Raw genomic sequence first — 8,240 nt, 5'->3', positions numbered from 1 at the left:
GGACACACTAAGGAGGTGTGTGTGATGAAACAAGGGTCCCCTGTTCTTGGTCGTGACAAGGAAGACGACTTAGAGGAAGGTGAGTTGCTCAACAGCACTGTTCCGCCTGTTGTCTCTTCTTCACCGCCTCATGTAGTAAAATCATCGGTCAAAACAAGTTCTCCGGCGTCAATTGATTCGGACAAGGAAGGATGGTCTACGGTGTCTCCCGGTAAAGGTAGTCGAAGTGGTGAAAGAACTCGCGGCTCAGAACATTTTCAAGATACAATTTGATCTGCATCTCACTATGCTGTGTTTGAGGACAATGTCGATGAGGTGTTAGGACAGAATGATGTTAGTGACAACAATGCTCCCCCTCCGACGGAGCTGCCTGTTGAGCGTCAGGCTGTTGCGCCTGGTAAACAGAAGAGTTTAGCTGGTGATGAGTCTCATATGCGACCTGTCACTCGGCAATCATCCCAAAAGGTTTCTACTGAGTCCCTTTCTCTCAAAGCTAAGCCCCCCCCTTAGCAATTCAAGTAGAAAGAACTCCTCAAAACGTCATTAATGTTTGGGTTCTTTTGGAATCTGCGCGCCTTCAATAAATCTAAAAAATATTCCAACGTCTGAGACTGGCTACAAGCTGCAAATCTGCAGTTTGGTTGCTTGTTAGAAACGCGAGTTCAAGAGTGTAATGTCTCTTGGATTACATCTTCTGTTTTCAGAGATTGGTCATATATGACAAACTGTGAGTTCAATAGATTGGGAAGGATTTGGGTTGTCTGGAGAAACAATATCAGGGTGTCCTCGGTGTTTAAAAGTGGTCAGCTGATCACTTGTTCGATTCTGGTTGATGGTGCGCTGGAGGAGTTTTTTGTATCTTTTGTTTATGCCTCTAATTTAGAGGAGGAAAGGGAAGGAGCTATGGGAGGATCTGAAATCCCATTATGACTCTCCTTTGTTTTGCAACAAGCCTTGGCTTATCATGGGAGATTTTAATGAAATATTGGATGGTGAGGAACACTCGTCTTTTGAAAGTTCACCTCTCCGTATTTTGGGAATGAGAGACTTTCAAGATACCGTTACTCACTGTTCCCTGGTTGATATGAGTTATCATGGTCCTCTGTTCACCTGGAGTAACCGCCGTGATGAGGATCCAATTTGCAAGAAGCTGGATAGGATTCTAGTGAACGAGGTGTGGTCTCGCACCTACCTTGAAGCTTATAGTGTTTTCGAGGCGGGGGGATGTTCTGATCACTTGCGCTACCGATTCCAGTTCGGTGCTGCAATAAAACGGGCTCGCAGACCTTTTAACTTTCCAATGTGGTCGCCACTATGTCAGATTTCTTACCAACAGTCCAAGAGTACTGGGATGCAACGAGTCCTCTCTTTCACTCTACCTCAGCTCTGTTTCGTTTCGCAAAAAAGTTAAAAGGTTTGAAGCTGCTTTTACGAGCCTTGAGTCGAATAAGCTTAGTAACATCTCCAAGCTGCAGCCTAGACAGTTTTATATGATAAGCAGTTAGCCACTCATGCAGCACCATCCTGTGTAACAATGGAGGAGGAAGTAGCAGCTTTTGAGCTTTGGAACCAGGTTTCAGAGATAGAAGAGAGGTTCTTGAAGCAGAAATCTAAGCTTCATTGGTTGCAAGTAGGAGATAAAAACAATAAATTTTTTCACCATTCCATTGAAGCTAGACTTGCAATGAATGCCATGAGGGAGATCATATATCAAGATGGTACTACAGTCACCACTCAGGAAGATATTAAAGCTGAAGCTGTCAGGTTTTTCAATGCTTTCTTGTCTCACAAGCCAGAGAATTATGCTGGTCCTACGGCTGATCAATTAGCACAGTTTGTTGATTATCGTTGCTCTGCTTTGGAGCAAGCTCTTCTGGTTCACTCTGTTTTGGCGGATGAGATACGTGATGTGATTTTCAAAATGCCAAATAATAAAGCTCCGGGTCCCGATGGATTCTCTGCAGAGTTTTTTAAGCAAGCCTGGCCAATTGTTGGCAATGATTTCACGGTTGCAGTTCAATCTTTCTTCTTAAAGGGTTTCCTACCTAAGGGAGTGAACACCACTATCCTCACACTTATTCCAAAGAAGATGGACGCTTTGGAGATGAAAGATTACCGTCCCATTTCCTGCTGCAACGTCCTGTACAAGGTCATCTCCAAACTATTGGCTAACAGATTGAAACGCATTCTTCCCTCCTCCATAGCTCCAAATCAGTCTGCTTTCATAAAGGACCGACTAATGCTGGAAAATGTATTGATAGCCACTGAGCTAGTAAGGGATTACCATAAGGACTCAGTCACTAGTTGCTTTGCAGTGAAGATTGATATCTCAAAAGCTTTCGACTCAGTACAATGGCCGTTCTTACTTCATATCCTACACGCCATGGAACTACTAGCTGAATACATACATTGGATCGAGCTCTGTATAGGCACTGCTTCATTCTCTGTTCAAGTGAATGGTGAGTTAGGGGGTTTTTTCCACAGCGAGAGAGGTTTAAGACAAGGCTGCTCACTATCGCCGTATCTCTTTGTCATTTGTATGAACTTTCTAACCCGTATGCTTGATAAAGCAGCAGTGGATCGACAAACTGGCTACCACCCTCAGTGTCGGAAGATGCAACTCACCCACTTGTGTTTTGCAGATGATATACTGGTATTCTCGGATGGGACACTACAATCAATCGAAAGTATCTTTAAGATTTTCGATGACTTTGCAGTTAGTCTACTATCTTTATGGCAGACATCTCTCCACAAAATTGCAGTGCTATTCTCAACCAGTTCCCATTCACCGCTGGAAACCTTCCAGTCTGATATCTTGGGCTCCCTCTACTTACTAAGTGTATGTCAAAAAACGATTATCTCCCTTTGATAGAGCGAATACGGTCAAGAATATCATCCTGGACAAGTCGTCTTCTCTCCTTTGCGGGTCGCCTCCAACTTATCCAGTCAGTCCTTACAAGCCTCACCAGTCTCTGGCTCTCTGCTTTCCGGTTGCCGAAAAAGTGTATTACTGAGATTGAAAGCCTATTCTCGGCTTTCCTATGGTCGGGTCCAGCTCTAAATCCTCGAAAAGCTAAGGTTGCTTGGTCTATAGTTTGTAAGCCGAGAAAAGAAGGTGGCTTAGGTGTTTGGTTGCTCTCAGAATCGAACACTGTTAGTCTTTTAAAGCTTATCTGGCAGTTGCTCTCAGCTAAAGATTCACTGTGGGTTAATTGGTCTCACACTACTCTACTTCGGGGGAAAACTTTATGGTCAGTTAAAGATAAGACTTGCTCAGGTTCTTGGATATGGCGAAAACTATTGAAATATAGAGACAAGGCCATGTCTTTTCAAAAAAGGGAAGTTCATTCAGGTACGAATACTTCTTTCTGGTATGATATCTGGTCCCCCCTAGGGAGGCTCATTGATCTTTGGGGACCTCGTGGTACAATAGATATGGGTATCTCACTCCATTGTACGCTAGCTACAGCCGTGTCCACTCACTCTCGACGTCGACATCGGGTTCATACGCTAGCTACAGCCGTGTCCACTCACTCTCGACGTCGACATCGGGTTCATACTCTAACTCAGATTGAGAAAACGATGGAGTTTCTTTGGCTAACCACTGGTCACGATATCTCCCTTTGGAAGGCAAAAACTGGTGAGTTCAAGCCTCGCTTCACCTCACATGATACTTGGCATTTGATACGGCAGTCACTACCGGTTTGTGCGTGGTACAAGGCTGTCTGGTTTATATATTCTACTCCTAAGTACTCTTTCATCACCTGGCTTGCAATGCGTAACCGTTTAGCAACAGGGGATAGACTGCTCAAATGGAATAGCTCTGCCAACGGAACATGTGTGCTCTGCGAGGCGGCTGTTGAAACTCGGGACCATTTGTTTTTCTGCTGTCCGTACTCCTCCCACGTGTGGTCAGCTCTCACTGGCAAGATTCTAGGAAACCGGTTCACAACGAGTTGGGACTCCCTTCTACCCATTCTCGTTGATACAACTGCTCGTCTACACACTTTTGTGCTACAATACATTTTTCAGCGCACACTCTATAGTCTTTGGTCTGAACGGAATCGCCGGCAACATGGTGACACTGAAACTCCACACCGTGTTCTCATCGCCATGATTGATAAACACGCTCGCAACCGTCTGAATACAATGTCAAGCCTTCCGGCCTATGCGGATGGTCTTTTTTTTTTTGGTTTCAAAATCAAAATTATTAGCTAGAATTTTAGCCATTTTATTCAAACTCTCAGCTTGAAGTTGCATTTATTGTAAAACAGTCTTTTTTGTTGAATATAATTTTATATTCATACAAAAAAAAAAAATTGTTTTAACCGTGTTTAAGTATTAAACGAATTGAGATTATATCAGCATTTCTCACCCGGATAAGTTGGTGGTGGCTCAGCATGATTATTATTGAGTCTCACCAGGGTTCGAATAAGATATTGGTACCCCGCAAGAGAACGATTTAATCGATTCTAGCTGGACTGAGTTCAATACGTAATCTCCGGACTCTTCTTTAAAAAAATGGAGTAATGATGATGAAAGCAAAAAGAATGTGTTTGGTGGTTTCTTGATAAATCAATACCACTTCACAAGGCAGTAGACAGCTTGTATATGAAACTTGGTACATGGTGTCCAAACTAATGTTGATGTGGGAAAGGGGGTTGCAAACGCATTGATGTAATCTTAATTAGACCTCCTCAGTCACATCACTTGCGTTTTCATCAGATGCAATGGTAGCTTTCTTTCTATACTCACTCATTCTTGTTTGTTGTGATTACATTATTGCATCTACTTTCCTTGTTTTTTGTTTCGTTGCAGCACTATCAACTCCTCTCGACTTACAAAGTTAAGAATACGTCTACAAGAAATAACTTGGTTGGATATATTATGCATAGCAAAATATAGCTAAGATAAAGTGAATAGAAGGAGCCAGAGAAAACATGCTGAGGAATCAAGAGAGAGAGAGAGAGCAGATGATATATAGTTCAACTTGACAAAAAACGACTCAGCCGCTATAATGTATATGACTTTATCACCATAATATTGTCGTTAAACTATAATTATATTATGAATTTATGATTTTATATATATAAGGAGGTTTAACCACAGGTATATTGACATATCTAAAATTGCTAAATTTTAACTGATTTATTATTAAACTGATGTTTGATTATATGTTTAATATTTGTCACCAACGGTCATGAAGAAAATTTACAAAACTTTATACGTTTTGAGTCTGTTATGAACAGTATTTCCAAGCTATTGATAACTCATATCTTCACATTTTTTAAATATTTTTCTAAGAAATTTGTTTAAGCTTTCATTATCAAAAAAGGATTCGCTTATTATTATTATTATTATTTTTGCAATCATTACTTGTACTAGGTGAGTGCCCGCGCTAAGCGCGGGTTTTTGTTTTGGCTTATGTTTTAAAAATTGTTCCTATTTATATACATATTTTGTTGCTATGAATGGGTTTTTGTTTTTGTTTTAAAAATTGTTAATTTTTGAATTCGGTGTTTGTAAATTCCCGTTTGTTTTTCCTACTTTGGTTTGGTCTGTTTGTTTGTTTTTGTTTTTTTGTTGCTCTTATTTAGCAAATATATGAATGTTGTACAGTTTGTTTCTTAGTCATATAAAATAACTTCATTATATTAATAAAATAATAAATATAACTTTTTCATATTTTGTTTTAGAACATCATTTTTGTTTTTCTCAAATTATTGAAAACTATAAACAAAGTAAGTAATTGATGTGAATTTTTTTCTCCTTAGAAGTTATCCTTTTCTTTTTGTGGAAAGTAATTATGGTTGTTGTTGGGAATTAGTATTCTTTATAGTTGCCTTATGCAGTTCCCTCTCTCTCTCATTTGTGTTTTATTTTCCTTGATTCCAAGTGTTTGTAGAAGTTGTTGCGTCTTCCATCATGAAACATGGGCCGTCTCTTAGTTCCTAATTCCTGAAATTTTCATTTTTTGTTTTTATTATTTAAATTGTCAAATATGTTGTCTTTATCCATTATATGATTGGTTGATGTGTCATTTGTAGTTATGTTTGTCACTCTGAAAGTTTTATACTTGTGGGATAGTTTATTGGGGGGACTCTTATTGTAAAGAGGTATTCATTCCCATCTAGGTCACTTAAGCAATTTGGGAAGTTATGTGTATGTCCTCCATTTCGCTACAATATATAAAAGTGTATATTTGTGTTATTGTTATCTTAGTTGGTTGAAAGTGCGTAAATTTTGGTGTTTAATTACCATATCTTCCATAACTGTCGTTGGTATTTTTTTTATCAGTTTTGTTATGTCATTGTCTGATATAACGAATATAGCAACACTCTCCTCATCATGAACTGCAAGCTCGACCTTGTACCTTAATAATGACTGCAAAACATGTTTTTTTTTTTTTTTATAACTTATACCTGTTTTCGGGATTACTTGTTTATTTGTATATATGATTGTAGGTTTTTTTTTAATGCAGGTTAATCATAATTTTAAGAACATTAAAATTAAAGGTATTAGGAAAATTATTTTGAGTTAACCTGCAAAGAGCTTGGGATTCATGCATGTGGAAACAAGCACAACACTTTCCCTCCCATTTTGGAGATAAGCTTTACGGAAATGTAATGCTTGGTCATCCCAAATAGTCATCCTTACCGTGCTTCCTCTGTTTGATTTAGTTAACAATAATATGTGTTGTTAAACTGGTTTTACAAATAAAATTCATTATTAACACCCACTTAGTCGTGAAGTAAGAGAACGATTACGATTTTCTCTGTACTATTTGGGTCTTCCAGATTAGATCCTTGGACGCTTAGTATCTGGCCTATAACATCTGCGGGAAATTGAATAGAGTTTCTTGATTTTGATTTTATAACTACTTATATGTTTTAAAAACAGACGGTTTCACTGCTATTAATTTGTGGGGAATTAAATGTTTGAGCATGATTTTGGGCTACAAAATTTTAAATATGAAAATAGTAGTTGTTGTTATTTTTTAAAATAGAAATAAAAGTCGTGCGTGAAATACCAGGTAACTGAAGGTTGCTGTTGGCGTATGATACATATTCTGCATAGGTTAACATTTTTAAAGTTTCCTTTTTGATAATGCACGTACTATCATCTTCTTTACAAACTTTTGTATTGTCGGTGAATCGTATAGCATTGTTATTGTCGGTATAACCCTATAACGCTTATATACCGAGATGACTTCAAAAAATTTCTCATGGTGTAAACTTGGCCTTCTTTAAGGAGATCCATGTATTGAGGGATGCGACATGCGACGATGGTGAATAGAAGCTTGTATTAGGGAATCCTAGATGTTGTTAGGCAGCCAGGTAATGGTAAAGAGTGTTTTCCAGAAAAAAAATCATATATTGTCATTTTAATAGTGATGTACATTTGTATCAAGGAGAAGGATATTAGAGTATGACCGGTTATGAACTTTGGTTTAATTGGGTTATCTTCGGTTATTAAGATTAGCTGATTAGTCTAACTATATAAACAGATTAGTTAGTTAATTGAGGTTAAGCTTTTGTAACAAACTTTTATCCTTTGATAAATAAGAAATATCTCGTTTCTCTCTTCTTCTTCAATCTTCGTCTCTCCTCCGTCGTGTCACGTATTTCTCCGATTAACCGGAGTTTATTATGGTATCAGAGCAAGGTTAATGAGTTACGATTACTTCCGCATCTTACGCGACGGAGATGAGCTTCCCAATTAATTCTTGTTTTCGATTTGTTCAGCAATTTCTCGCCGTTGTGTGCGATTTTCTCATTGGAGTTTTCTCAGTTTTTCTGATTCTTTTGATTCTCTTTTGATTGACCTTAGTGAGTACGAATCTTGCTTTTGATTTTTTTTTCTCGTCTCACTTTCTTTGGATTTCTCGCTCTTGCTTTGAGGATGAGCAATTCTGGTAATACGAATGCTCCGATGAATGTTCAACCGCAATATCAGACTGATCAGTATGAGAATCCTTATCATCTCCATAGTGCGGATCACGCAGGACTCGTTCTTGTTTCTGATCGTCTTGTTACTGCTTCTGATTTTCCCTCTTGGCGTCGATCGATGTGGATGGCTCTTAATGTCAGAAATAAACTTGGATTCATCAATGGTACGATCTCAAAACCTCAGGAAGATCATAGAGATTTTGGTGTATGGTCTAGGTGTAACGATATTGTATCCACTTGGTTGATGAATTCTGTTGATAAGAAAATAGGCGCGAGTTTGCTTTTCATTCC

Source organism: Camelina sativa, chromosome 7, assembly GCF_000633955.1.
Source record: "Camelina sativa cultivar DH55 chromosome 7, Cs, whole genome shotgun sequence".
NCBI lineage: Eukaryota > Viridiplantae > Streptophyta > Magnoliopsida > Brassicales > Brassicaceae > Camelina > Camelina sativa.
This window is presented reverse-complemented; position numbering follows the sequence as displayed.